We start from the raw sequence: 15,259 nt of genomic DNA on the forward strand, positions 1-15,259 counted from the left end.
GTTTCTTTGGCTCTGTCTCTTTCAGAATTAAAAGTTATGCAGCTACCAAGATGACAATGCCAGGCACCTATGGAAGGCTTTAGAAAGAGCCTCTGTAGAGTAACTCTAACTGCTAATCACAACTATGACCCTCTTCAGCTGGAAGTAGCCAGAGCTGTCTTTATCCTTTGCCCCCTCACAGCAGTTAGGGGTTTTTCTTCAGAGGGGGAATATTGCAGATAGGTAAGTTAATTAGATAGGCAGTTTGACAGGGCTTCCCTCAAGGAGCCAACACAGCAAGGAGCCAATATGGAGGGCAGTAAAGACACTTTCACCATGGCCAGAATTGTAAAAGGAGAGAAACTACTAACCCCCATGCTTCCCCTGGGAATAAAGAGCTATGTATAATATATAATCAATATTCTAAATAGGTCTCAATAACCTGTGTGGTGAAGGGGGGGCAAGGTGTTAGCCTAGCCTTTCCTGGAATTATCCCTGATCCCCACCTTTACTGTAAATCCTTGTATGCTTGCTACGTAACTTGCTCCCTCATTTGCCCCCCCAATCAATATTACCTGGGTGACTGTACTTATAATCTTATTGGTTGGTAATGGTTTTGCCTCACCTCATGCTCACCTTGTAATTTTCCACTGGGTCTTATAGTTTTGTCTCACTTTGTACCTGCCTCCCCAAATGGCTTTGCTGTATAAAACATCTTGGAGAAGTGGGGTGATTGGGTAACCCACTTGCTGGTCCCCCTTCTGTCTATCTTAGACAGAAGCTCTCCCTCAAGAAATTTTTCCTACTCTTGAAAAAAAAAAAAAAGAAATGAAACCCATGAATCATTCAAACAGATATCCAGAAGTTTAAAAACTTTTTTGAAAATATACACAACAGACTGATCCAAACTGAAGACAGAATATCAGATAGAGAAGCAGGCTGGTAGTCAGTGATCATGAAAAGAGAGATCATTTAAAAATAGTAAGGGGTCATGAAAAATCAATCCAAGTCCTAGATGATGGAACGAAGGATAAAACTGATAGGAATCCCTGAAGTATCAGGGAAATATAAATGACATAAAAATATGTTCACAGAATTAAGACAGAAAACTTCCCAAACACAAGGGAATAATTGCACATACAGATAAGTGAGGCATATAGGGTTCCAACTACACATGATGAAAAACACTTCACACCTAGATAATAGTCAAGACCCTGGAAAGCCAACAGAAGAACAAAATACTGGAAGCAGTTAAAGAAAAGAAACAAGTCACATGCAAAGAAAAGCTGATCAGAATCACAGCAGACTTTTCAACACAACCCTCAGATTAAGGAGAGCCTGGAGTGAGGTATTTCAAGCCCTAAAAGAAAACAACCTCCCACCTAGACTGATGCATACTGCAAAACTCTCTTTTAAAATAGATGGGAAAATAAGATACTTCCATGACAAAAACACCTGAGAAACTTCATGAATCAAAGCAGTACTCCAAACAATTCTAACCAATATCCTAGAAAAAGACAATGAAGGTCACAACACTATAAGGCCCAACAGAGCAAATCCATTATGCAAGGCAATAAATTAAAGGGAGAGGGTGAAAAATTAAAAAGAGCTAACAACAGGACAATAATATGACAATAAAAATCAATACATATCAGTTATAACCATCAATGTCAATGGCCTCAATTCACCAATCAAAAGAAATATACTGGCAGAATGGATTAAGAAGCAAAACCCAACAACATGCTGTATAATATAAACACACCTAGTTCAAAAAGAAACTGATAGACTGAAAATAAAAGGATGGAAAACAGTTTTCCATGCAAAAAGAACCCAGAAAAAAGCAGGGGTAGCTATCTTGTTTGCAGACAAAGTAAATTTCAAGCCAAAACTAATTAAGAGAGACAAAGAAGGTCACTACATCCTTTTAAAGGGGATAATCTTAGAGGAAGAGATGATACTCAAAAAAAATATATATATATATATTCACCAAATACTAATGCCCCAACTCTACAAAACAAATATTAAGGGACATGAAAAACAAAGTAAGCACTAATACAATTGTAGTGGGGGAACCTCAATACCCCACTGTCACAAATAGACAGATCACCTAGACAGAAAGTCAATAACAAAATACTAGAACTGAACCAAGCTTTTGAACAAATGGACTAAATAGACATCTACAAAATCAGAATATATATTCTTTTCAGCTTCACACAGATCATTCTCCAAAATAGACCACACACTAGCTCATAGAACATGTTTAAGTAAATTAAAAATACTTGAAATTATCCCATGTATATTATCAGACCATAAGTGTACTTAAACTGGAGCTCAATAGCATAAGAAACTGTAAGAAACTCACAAACAAATGGAAATTGAATTACACTCTAATAAACAACCAATGGGTCACAGAGAAATTAAGAAATCATACAGCTTTTATAAATAAATGGTAATTACAATACAACAATACAGGAATCTCTGGGACACAATGAAAGCAGTTCTAAGAGCAAAATTCATAGCAGTGAGTGCCCATACTAGGAAAATAAAGTGACCTCAAATAAACAACCTAATGCTGAATCTTAAGCTCCTAGATAAAATAGACTAAGACAAACCCAAAGCTCATTAAAGGAAGGAAATTATAATGATCAAAGCAGAAATCAATACAATACTAAGAGAATGATACAAAAAAATCAAGAAAGCAAAAAGTTGGGTTTTCAAAAGAGTAAATGAAATGAACAAATTTTAGTCAACCTTATTAAAAAATATGAAAGAATAGGCTCAAATCCATTCAATTAGGAATGAAAAAAGTGAAGTCACAACTGGTCCAGCAGAAATCCAGAGGATCATCAATACCTGCTTTGAGAACCCATACTCTAATAAATTGGAAAACAAAACAAATGGACAGATTCCTGGATAAATATGAATTAGCAGAGTTGAACTAAGAAGATAAAAATCTTGCAAACACCCCAATTACAATCAGTGAAATTGAAAAAGTAATTAAAAATTTGCCAAAAAAGAAAAGCCTAGGTCCTGATGGCTTCACTGCTGAATTCTACAAAACATTTACAGAAGAACTATTGCTGCCATTCTTTAAACTTTTCAACAAAATTTAAGGGGAAGCAATACTTCTGAATTCATTCCTGCAAGCAAGCGTTACTTTGATTACAAAACCAGGGAATGACTCAACCAAAAAAGAGAACTACAGGCCAGTCTCCCGAATAAACATAAGTACAAAAATCCTCAATAAGACACTGGCAAACAGAATACAGAGGGCCATCATAAAGATCATACACCCTGACCAAGTTGTATTTATCCCAGGGATGAAAGGATGGTGGAACATACATAACTCAATAAATGTAATCCACTATATTAACAGAGTCAAAGACAAAAACCATATGATCATCTCAGTAGATGCAGAGAAAGCATTTGACAAAATTCAACACCTATTCATGATAAAAACCCTGCACAAATTTGGAAAAGATGGCCTTTATCTTAACTTGATAAAGGCTATCTATCAAAACCCAACAGCCAATATCATACTAAATTATCAAAAACTGAAAATCTTCATACTAAAATCAGGAATGAAACAACATGTTCACTGTCATCACTACTGCTCAACATAGTTCTGGAAACATTAGGCACAATAATTAGACAAGAGAAAGAAGTAAAAGTAACAAAGATAGAAAAGAAAGAAGTTAAAACGTCATTATTTGCTGACATGATACTCTACATAGAATACACCCCCCCAAAACCCACCAAAAGACTTCTAGACTTAAATGATAAATTCAGTAGAGTAGCTGAATACAAGGTCAACACTAAAAAAATCAATAGCCTTCTTGTACCCAAATAACACTCATTGAAAGAAAAATAGGGAAACAAGCTCTTTAACTATAGTATCAAAAAAAAATATCTAGGAATCAATCCAACGAAGGAAGAAAAAAGACTTCTATATTGGGAACTACAGCACTCTGAAAAAAGAGATAAAAAGATATAAGAAAATGGAAATACATCCCCTGTTCCTGTGTAGGAAGAACCAATATAGTGAAAATAGCCATACTTCCAATAGTGCTATACAGATTCAATGCAATTCTGATGGAAATCCCAACAGAATATTTCACAGAACAAGAGAAAGTAATCCAAAAATTCATCTGGAATGAGAAAGACCTAGAATAGCAAAAGCAATTCTAGGCAACAGAGACATGACAGGGGGTATCAGAATTCCCAAATTAAAGTTATACTACAAAGACACTGTGACAATGACAGCATGGTACTGTCAAAGAAACATTCCAGAGGCTCAGTAGAATTGATTAGAAGATGCAGAAATGACTCCAGACATACTCAGCTCTCTCATCTTTGACAAAGGAGCCAACCATCCTCATTGAAGGAAAGACAGCCTCTTGAATAAGTAGTGTTGGAAAAACTGGATTTCAACTTGCCAAAGATTAAAACTATACCCATATATTTTACCATTCACTAAACTAAAATCAAAGTGAATCAAAGATCTAAATATTAGAACAGAAACACTAACTTGCTGGAAGATAAATAAAGTAGAACTCATGAAGATATCAGCATATGAAAAGACTTTATGAACAAATTCTCAATAGCATAGGAGCTACACAAAGAATCAACAACTGGGATCTCATCTTATTAAAAAGCTTCTGCACTACAAGAGAAGTCACCAGCAGAGCTAAGAGAAAACCTAAAACATGGGAAAATTTTTTCATCAGCTGTTCTTCACACAAAGCACTACTCTCTAGAATATATAAAGAACTTAAAATCAGACCTCTGAAATATAAAGACCCAATTCAAAAATGGCCATCTGAAATGAACAGACATTTCTTAGACAAACAAAACCAGCAAATAAACATACGAAAAATTATTCCATATCACTGGTCATTTGAGGGATGCAGATGAAAACAACACTGAGATTCCACCTCACCCCAGAAAGAATGGCTCCTATCAAAAAAATCAATGAATAACAAATGCTGGCTGGATTGTGGAGAGAAAGGAACCCTTCTCCATTGTTGGTGGGAGTGCACACTGCTGCAACCACTGTGGAAATCAATATGGAAATACCTCAAACAATTAGGATTGGAAGTCCCATTTGACTCAGGTATTCCTCTGCTGGGTATCTTCCCAAAAGAATGAAAGGGATTATACCACAGTGATACATGTATATCCATGTTTATTGTGGAAAAATTTGAAATAGCTAAAACTTGGAAACATCACAATTGCTCATCAAGTGGAGACTAGATAAAAATGTGGTTCTTCTTTTTTAAATGGAGCAATACTCAGCCATAACTAATGTTAATCTAGAGACATTTACAGCTAAGTAGATGCACATTGAGATGATACTCAAGTGAAGTAAATAGGACACTGATATGTAAATACCAAACCATTTTCTGGAGTGTAAATCTAAAAGTGTAAATAAAGATCAAAACATATACTTAATATTGTGAAATAGGAGGAAAATGTCTAATGATGTAAGAAAAATGAGAGGTAGCGGAAAGGAAAGAAGGGAAAAGAAAAAATATGAGAAATGGAAAAACATGGAAACAAAGTCTTTGTAAATAGGGAAGGGTGGAGGGGGTGAAGGGTGAGCAGGGGAATGGGAAAAAATTAAGAAACAAGATACATCATGTAAAGGTAGATGATCCTCATGATGAATGTAATTGTACTGTATACATAAAATATACCAATAAACTTAATGGAAAAATAATTTCTGCATGATTAGTGGTATGTGAATTAGAAACATGCACAATATTTAAATTTCTGTAGACATATATGTATTATATACACCATTAATTTTGCTTTAAACATTTATTCAAATATATTATTTCAATAACTATGAAAAATTACCTGAAATCCCATTGTCAGCATGCTTGTTTGATGGAAAGGTTGCTGTTTCATAGCCCTACATATCAGAATAGAATATTTCTGCCAAAGTCTGATGCTCTAGTCTGAGTAATAGTCACTAAAATTTGAAAAAAATTATAAAACTAGCAGTTAACTATTTAAAATGGTTTTCATTGGTGTTTGACTTTTAATCCTATTTCCATGGATGATTTCTGTGGTTACCAAATATACACAGTATTTATTATGGTATAATGAAGATAAAAATTTGAAATTAAAACATTGTGGTATCCAATTACATCATAACATCTTACTACCAACTTTCTAATTGGAAGCAGCTACTTAATCTCCTGGAGTCTCATCAGTAAAACAATTTACAGAATTGTTAGGGTTGTTTGATTATTTGAAGGAGGTGGGGCCTGGACCCTGAGGCCAGTCTGCGTGCCATTTTTCAGCAGCCAGGGCTGCTCTCCTGCCTGCTATTATCAGTGGGGAAGACCAAGAGTGATGGCCAGATTGCAGAGAGCAGAAAGACCACCATTCTGACCTCAGGAAGATGGCAGAGTAGTAAGCACCAGAAAGAGAACCTCTCTGAGGCTTGTGGCTGAGATCTGAAGCCCACCATGACAGTGAAAATAGCCACTACAATAAAGACCCACTAGAGGACAGTGGTTAGTGAGTGGTTGGAACCAGAACCTGCTGCTGGAACCCAGACTTGCTATGCGGGAAGTGTGGCTTGAACCTGCAGCAGAACCCTGTAGAGTTCAATCCCACATGAGATCAGAAAGCTCACTTCCCACCTCAATCAGAAACCAACCTGAATCTCAGTGGATTACAGCTGCCTCCCTGAGAATAAGTGACTCAGATCTGCATGCTGCTGCCCACATTGTCTACAGACCACAGAACACATGACTTGATGGGGACTCTTTTCTTTTCTATTTTTCTTTCTTTTTCACTTTGCTTTTCTCCTCCTTTTTTCCTCTTCCTTAGTTCTCTCCTTTTACTTGTTCCTATTTTTCTGTTTTGTTTTTTCTTGATCTTATTTCTATAAGAGCAAGACTGCAGTTTCTAGTTCTCCTATTGCTGTTAGTTTATTCTGTTCTTGTGTTTGCTCCTTCCTTTTCTCTTTGCCTCCTGTCTCCACCAGTTTCCCAATGTTTATTTGATCTTTCTGTATCCTTTAGCCCTAGTTCTAACCTTTCCCTCTCCTTCTATTGCTCTATCCCCCCAAACTCCTTCTAAGTCTTTCCAGAGGGCAAATTCACTCTTGCAAACATGCTTCTGATTGGTCCTAGATTTTGATAGATAGTGGTGTATCATGTGGCAGTTCATGTGGTAGAGTGTTACAGGTAAATACTTACCACAGTTTGTTATTTTTTAAGCTGTGTTTGAGACTATTTTTTTTTCCTGTACTGGGACCTTGTACTTGTGAGTCAAGTGTAGTGCAACTATGATAAATTCCTGGCTTGATGCTATTGTTGGTGCTGATTTTATTACTTTGGCCATGTGATGTGACTGCTCTAGTCAGGTGTTCTTCCTGGTATACTGAGACTGAGATTGCCTAAGGGTCATTACAGTCTCAAAACCCAAAGACCATTTATACCCAGAAGGAGTCATTACCTACAGATTCTAAATACTGCCAATAAAGATACTCTCAAATAATATAGAAACATCAATCTAGAAATTAAGCCAAAGACATTAACAACAGTAATAACAACAAAAAGCAGAAAGGAGAAAACACCTAAACAAGATGCAAATCCAGACATCTAGGTCACCAAAAGGAAATCCAGGAGGCAAAGAGATAGAATAACCTGAAAGCCAACTACCTGGCCTCCCTGAACCAGTAACAAGGGAGTTAATGAAAAAGGGTCTAGAAGAAAATGAAATCAGAAATAATTCCTTAGATAACATCAGAGATGGTGACAATAAAGAAGGATATGATTAATAACTTTAGAGCAGATGGAGATGAAAATTTAAAGGAGATGTTATTATACTTATGAGTGTTAAGTTCCTAATAGAAATTTATTAAGTGCCTGGGGAAATTTTTTCTTCCTTTGACATATATTTATTGAAGGTCTACTTTGGTCCAGGATCTTATCTAGATGGGATAAATCACTGAATAAACCAACAAAATCTCTGCTATTGGGATCTACTTTTCTGTATGTTTGTGAAGGTGTTTGCTGTACACAACAACTAAATGAAAAGTGATTAGGTAGTAGCTTGTACTGTAAGAAAACATCAAGGAGAAATAAATGGTTGCAGCAGTTAGGTGTATTTGTACAGAAGATACAGATGAGTCCTCTCTGCTAAGAAAATATTTTGGTAGAGATCTGAATGAAAGACACATTATGTATAGTTTATGCTAGTTGAAGAGAAGAATGGAGATCAGTGGACATTTTCTCATGGAAAGAAATGCAATGTGGGAAGAAGTGAGTAGATGGAGTAGGTACAGGTTCTGTAGAAAGCCACAGGATGTTTAAAATATTTAAAGTTTTACTTTTAATGATAATTTTAAGCAACTGAACAATTTGAGTTAAAAGGAACATTCTTCCTTCTAGAGAATACTGTTTAGGGCAGGAATTAAAATTTAGGAGACAAGTTAGGAGACTATTGTAGTGGTGAAGATAAAATATAATTGTGCCTTAGATTAGACTGATAGTGTTGGTGGTGAATAGTAATCAGATTAGGATATATTTTTAAGAAGAAATTTTGAGGGTAACATCTAGTTTTTAAGCTTTGAGTAATTGTAGGAATGGAAATCAACTTAAAGGACAAGGCAAAGATATTAGATGATCAAATTTTGGAAGGGAAATAAAGTATTTGATCTTATATATATGCTGAGATATCTTAGTTGATTTTATGAAGAGAAAGGCTCAAGACTGAAGATACAAGATAAGGGAATGCCAACAAATAGATGGATTCTTTAAGTAATGATTTTAGGCAGCTCAACAAGGTCAGATTCTCAAGCTACTATATTTTTCACAGGAAAGATGAGAGAGTCTCACAAAGGAAGATGAGATGGGATAGTTATGAAATAGGCTGAGAACCAAAAAACAGGTCCTGAATGCCAAATGAAGAAAATGATTCAAGGAGGGAGTAAAATTCTATCGATGAGTCAAGTCAGATGAAGACTGCCAACTGACCAGTGAATCTCATAATGTGGAGATTATGACTTTCAAATTCAGATTAGTTTTGTTGAAGTAATGGAGTTGAAAGCTTAACTGGAGCAGATTCTGGAAAGAATGTAGGCTTGGAGAAAGGACTTGTGGTTATGGTTGGTGATTCCTCTCTAACAACAATATGCAAAACTGAATAACATTGTGAAAAAATAATCATTTCAAGGCTTTGGACATAGGTAAAAGGCAGATATATGCACATATACACACAATTTTATACTTACTATATACTTAGGGTTTCCAGTGACTATAGGTTGATTCAAGTTACTGACTAGTACCATTTCATTTCTTCATTTTGAAGAATACTTGGACTGATGTATAATTTTTTTTATTAAAAAAACTTTGTGGTGACTGGATAAAGATGTGATTTTTCTATAAAATAGAATACTACTCAGCCATAAAGAATGATAAATTAGATTTATTCATAGGAAAATGGATACATATTGAGGGTATACTCCTAAGTGAAATAAATAAATCACACATGTGTAAATACTGAATAGTTTCTCTGGTGTGAAAAGCTATAATAGTACATAGGATCCTAATGATATAATGGACAATGTGAAATAGGAAGAAAAGGGCTAAAGGTGTAGGGAAATTGGGAAGGGTAGGGGAAAGCTAATAAGGGAAAAGAAAAAATATGACAAAATGAAAAAATGGAAAGAAAGTATTTGTAAATGGGGAGGGAAGGAGGGGGTGAAGGGAGGGCATGGACAAGGGGAAAAAATGAGAACCAAGACCTGTCGTGTAAAGGTACAAGATCTCAATAATGAATGTAACTGTACTGTATACCTAGAATGAACTAATAAACTCAATGAGAGAGAAAAAAAACTTTGAGCATGTCATTCTATTGCCTGTTGATCACATTGTCTTTGATGAGATGTGAATAATTGATCATATTGTGCTTGTGCTCTGTATAATTTATTACTTTTAGAATTTTCTCTTGTCTTTCACTGGTTCATCAGATGTAATAATGTGTGGTCCTTTTTTGATTATCTTATATGTGATTTTTTGAGATTCTCATTTCTGTATATTAATGTTTTTCATTGACCTTGGAAAGACTTTATTTCTTAACCATTCAAATTTTTTTCTGTTTGTTTCTATCCCTCATATCTATCTGAAATATCAATTATACATATATTCATGCACTTGAAGTTGTCTACAGGTTTCTGACTTTCTGTTAATTATTCTTTTTTACTTCCCATTTTTTTACTTGAATATTTTTTATTGTTCTAGGCTGATTTTGTCTTCTGATAATGTAAAGTGGCTATGGAGTGTGTCAAATTTTCATTTTGTTTGTGTACTTTTTTGTGTGGTAGATTGAACTCAGGTCCTTGCACTTGTGAGGCAGGCACTGAAACCACTGAGCTAAATCCCTGATCCCTGGTTTGTGTACTTTTTAACTATAGAATTTTCATTTAATTTTTAAAACAATCCCTAGCTTTATATTGAGAATTGCTATTTCCTTAGATGTTCATTCTAGTTCTCTCCAAATATTTAAACTTTTTTTTTTTAGTTTTGGGGATTGAGCCAGGAGTCTTGCCCCTGCCAGGCAAGGGATCTACTACCTTTTGTTCTTTTCTTTTGAGACACAGTCTCATTAAGTTGCTAAGGCTAGAGTAGAACTTGCCTTAGCCTTCCAAGTAGCTGAAATTACAGGTCAGTACCACTACACTTAGCTTTAAGTTTTTTTTATAGGTTCTTCAAATACTTTTTTCTGCCAGTTGAAATATCTGGACCAATTTAAACTAATTTTTAAATTGAGTAGTTATTCTCATGACTATAATCATATTTCTAATTTCTTGACATAGTTTTGGCTAAAATATATGCACTTTATATGATATATTGAAGGAACTATGGCATCTGTTTTATTAGCAACCAAATTCAGCAACATAAAAAATCATATATTGTGACAAAGTAGTTTATATCATTAAAGAATTATTGCATTAAAGAATGCAAAGAATCCAAAAATATCAATTTAAAGATCAATAACTTAAAATTAAAAATAACAAATTAAGTGTTAAATAAAAATTAGTGATTAAAATCAGGTAATAATTCAAAAACCAATGACTCTTTGATTCTTTAAAATAAAGCTTTTTACAATTCAATACAGTGTCTGTTTTAACTAAAACCTTTCAAAGAACTAGAAACAGAAGAGGGCTTTCTTAACCTAACAAGGGAATTATCAAAAACTCTACAGCTATGATGATAGGAGATAGTGAAGGATACATGTTTAACCCATAAGACTGGAAATAGGACAATGACCTTTACTTTCTCCACATATGTTAACATTATTTAGTTTTTACTTGGTATCCATGGAAGATTGGTTCTAGGACATTTACTTATATCCAAATCCAATGGTGTTCCAGTTTCCTATATAAAATGCACCCATGTTTATAGTGGCACAGTTTGCAATAGCTAAACCTTGGAAACAGCACATTTGCCCATCAGTTGGAAATTGGATAAAGAAGCTGTGGTTTTTCTATAAAATGGAAAACTACTCAGCCATAAGGAATGATAAATTAGGTTCATTCATAGGAAAATGGATACATATTGAGGATATACTCCTAAGTGAAATAAATAAGTCACACATGTGTAAATACTGAATAGTTTCTCTGGTGTAAAAAGCTATAATAGCACATACGATCCTAATGAGATAATTGACCATGTGAAATAGGAAGAAAAGGGCTAAAGGTGTAGGGAAAGTGGGAAGGGTAGGGGAAAGCTAATAAGGGAAAAGAAAAAAAATGACAAAATGAAAAAGTGGAAGTAAAGTGTTTGTAAATGGGGAGGGGAGGAGGGGGTGAAGGGAGGGCATGGACAAGGGGAAAAAATGAGAACCAAGACCTGTCATGTAAAGGTACAAGATCCCAATAATGAATGTAATTGTACTGTATACCTAAAATATACCAATAAACTCAATAAAAGAAAAAAGTTATAGTATTTGCATAAAATCTATTCACATCCTCCCGTATAGTTTAAAATATCTCAATACTATATTTAATATCTGGTTCAATTTAAATGTTATATAAATAATTGTTGATTGTATTACTTAAATGACAAAATTCTGTATATAGATAAGAAAAATCCCCAAAGCAGATAAAGACCCAAACAAACAAACAAACAGACAAACAAAAAAAGAACTACAGGCCAATCTCACTAATGAACAGAGATGCAAAAATCCTTAGATACTGGCAAGTTGGATGCCCCAGAAGTGGTGACTCAGAGGAGCTGGGGCCAGCATGCTTGTGAGGCTCTTCTCAGCAAGCTCTTGGACCATGTTGGAGGGAGTGATGGGGGCTCTGGCCACACAGGCCACCCTCAAGCCCAACAGGCTCCTTCCACAACAGGCTCTGGGACTGCACCAAGCATTAGGAGCACGCTGGAAAGAAGCCACTGTCTGAGAAGAAACTGAAAAAACATTTTGTGGACCATCACAGAGTGCTTGTCTGTGGAGGAGGTGGGGGCTCCAGCATGAGCTTCTTCCACAGAGAGCCCCGAAAGTAGTTTGGAGGCCCTGATGGTGGGGATGGTGGCAATGGTGGCCATGTCATCCTCAGAATTGACCTGCAAGTCAAGTCCCTGCTATCAGTCCTGTCCCACTCTCAGGGGTCCACTGGAGAAGATGGTGGCAGGAAAAACTACTCCAGACAAGGTGGTGCTGTCCCCTACATCCAGGTCCCCATAGGCACCCTGGTGAAGGAGGGAAGTGAAATTGTGGCTGACCTGAGCTGCCCAGGTGACAAGTACATTGCTGCACTGGGGGCTCAGGAAGGAAAGGCAACCACTGTTTTCCTGGCCAATGACAACTGTGCCCCGGTGACATGCATCCCTGGAGAGTTGGGTCAAGATTGTGTTCTCCAACTGGAGCTCAAGACAGTGGCCCACACTGTGATGGTTGGGTTTCCCAATGCTGGGAAGTCCTCACTCCTCAGAGCCATTTCAAATGCCAAGCCTGCTGTGGCATCCTATCTGTTCATCACTCTGAATCCCCACATGGGGATTGTGCACTATGCCAGCCACCAGCAGGTAGCAGTGGCAGACATCCCAAGGATCATCTGAGGTGCCCACCGAAATAGGGGCCTGGGGCTCCGCTTCCTCTGGCACATCAAGCACTGCCCCTTCCTCTTGTTTGTGGTGGACCTTTCCCTGACAGAGACATGGACCCTTTTTGAGTATTTAAAATACAAATTGGAGAAGTATGAAGAAGGTCTGTCTGAGAAACCCCATGCAATTGTTGAAAATAAGATTGATCTGCCACAGGCCAGAGCCATTCTGCCCTGACTCTGGGTCCAGCTGAGACAGGAGGTCATTGTCCTGTCAGCCCTGACTGGGGAGAACCTGGAGCAACTGCTGCTCCACCTGAAGTCAACTATGATGCCTACATGGAGGCTGAGCAGGGCCAGGGCTGCCAGATGCTCGAGTGGTATCATGGCATAACAGGTGCTGCACAGGTAAACCAGGCTGTAAAACACAGGTGGCTCTGAATGCATAAGAGAATGTGCATGTCAGTATTTCATTGTTGGTGCTTCTGTCTTCCCTACCAACTCAGGGTTCCTCCATTAAGGTGTGCCTCGGCCTAGGACTCCATGGGTGGCAGAACATATCTGACCCAACACCTGTCTGCTCCCCAGAGCTTTGAGCACCCATCAGCCTTGCTGACTGATGTGCCCAGGTTGGCTCACTTGTGCTAAATAGCACTCCTAGTTAGGAGGAGGACCACACTGCTGGCTTCTGCTGCATGCTACTGCCATACACTTGCTGCTGGGGAGCTCTGCAGAGCAGCACAGGCAGTGCCCAGCTTCCCACGTGTGGTGGTGCAGTAACAAGGGTAGCCCTCTGGGGTCCACAGGGGCTCCATCTGCCTGGGCCCTGATGGCACCATGGTGGAGCAGAGGTGCTCGCTGCTGCCAGCCATCTGAGGGGAGCAGTGTGGGCCAGCTCCTTCCTTATCACTCAGAATACCATGCTCCACTCTGTGGGAGAGCCAAATGCCAAGGCAGACTCCACTTCATGACTGAATGCACCCAATATCTGACCCAGGCATGCCAGATTCTGGCAGACTTCAGAATGTATAAGCAAGTTGTTAACTAAAGGTGACGTGAGTGAGCTGTGAATTGCCAGCATTATTTCCAATAGGTGGCCGCAGGCTAGCAGGGAGTCACAAGAGAATGGCAGGAGATATGTTCCTGGTAGTCTGGGCTGAACTTCCTCTCAGCTCTGCTTATTAGAATCCCTTGTACTAGGCCAGCTGGTCACCAAGATGCAGCTGGGACCAATGCCAGCCATCTTCAGCTCAGACTGGAGCTGAGAGAGCCATGGTTGCTGCTGTAGGTCTGTGTCCTGGAAAGAGACTTCCTTCCATGGTGAGGCCACGTCTTTGCTCCAGGCTCCTCACTGACTGTACTGCCTGCCCTGTAGAGCACAGCACTGCTGCCCAGTTCCTGAGTGCCCTTCCTAAATGGAATGGTTGGAGAGAAAGAAGCAGAGGAGGTGGCCTTCAGCCCTTTGGGGAAGACACCAGCCACAGAGTTGTCCACAGGGTTCCCAGGCAGGTGACACTGCTGGGTACAGCTAGGGCAGACATCCTTCCTGTACACTGGGGCTAAGCTACCTTAAATAATAAGCCAGTGCTTCAGCTTTCAGGAGGAATTAGGTTTTGATCTAACATCAAATCTGCAACCAGAACATGAGGTCCTTTCACCAGAGGCTTTATTTTAATGTCTTATACTTTCAAAGATACTCATGTCCAAGAAGCCAGGATGGGTCTTGCATCTATTTGCTTTGTCTTTCTGAACACCATGAAGAGTTTTGTAGAGGCAAATATATAAACAAATAAATAAATTTAAAAAAAGATACTGTCAAATAGAATGCAGAAGCTCATCAAGAAGATCATACACCCTGACAAAGTCAGATTCATTTCAGGGATGCAGGGATGGTTCAACATATGCCAATCAATAAATGTCATACATTATATTAATAGAGCCAAGGACAAAAACCATATGATCATCTCAATAGATGAAGAGAAAGCATTTGACAAAATTCAACACCCATGCATGATAAAAAAACCGTACAGAAAATAGGAATATATGGTCTTTATCTCAATTTGATAAAGGCTATCCATGAAAAACCATCAGCCAATATCATACTAAATGGTCATAAACTGAAAACCTTCACACTAAAATCAGGAGTAAGACAACACGTCCACTGCCACCACTCCTGCTCAGAATAGTTTTGAAAATAGCCATAGCAAT

The 15,259-nt window shown here is 37.7% G+C and overlaps 1 pseudogene; it reads left to right on the forward strand.

Moving 5' to 3' along the window:
• The first annotated feature begins 12,247 nt into the window (after nucleotides 1–12,247).
• LOC104853233 lies at nucleotides 12,248–13,492 on the forward strand (annotated as a pseudogene).
• Nucleotides 13,493–15,259: the final 1,767 nt, after the last annotated feature.

The sequence above is a fragment of the Fukomys damarensis genome, unplaced genomic scaffold (genome assembly GCF_012274545.1).
Source record: "Fukomys damarensis isolate Sample0158 unplaced genomic scaffold, DMR_v1.0_HiC HiC_scaffold_5, whole genome shotgun sequence".
Classification (NCBI taxonomy): Eukaryota; Metazoa; Chordata; class Mammalia; order Rodentia; family Bathyergidae; genus Fukomys; species Fukomys damarensis.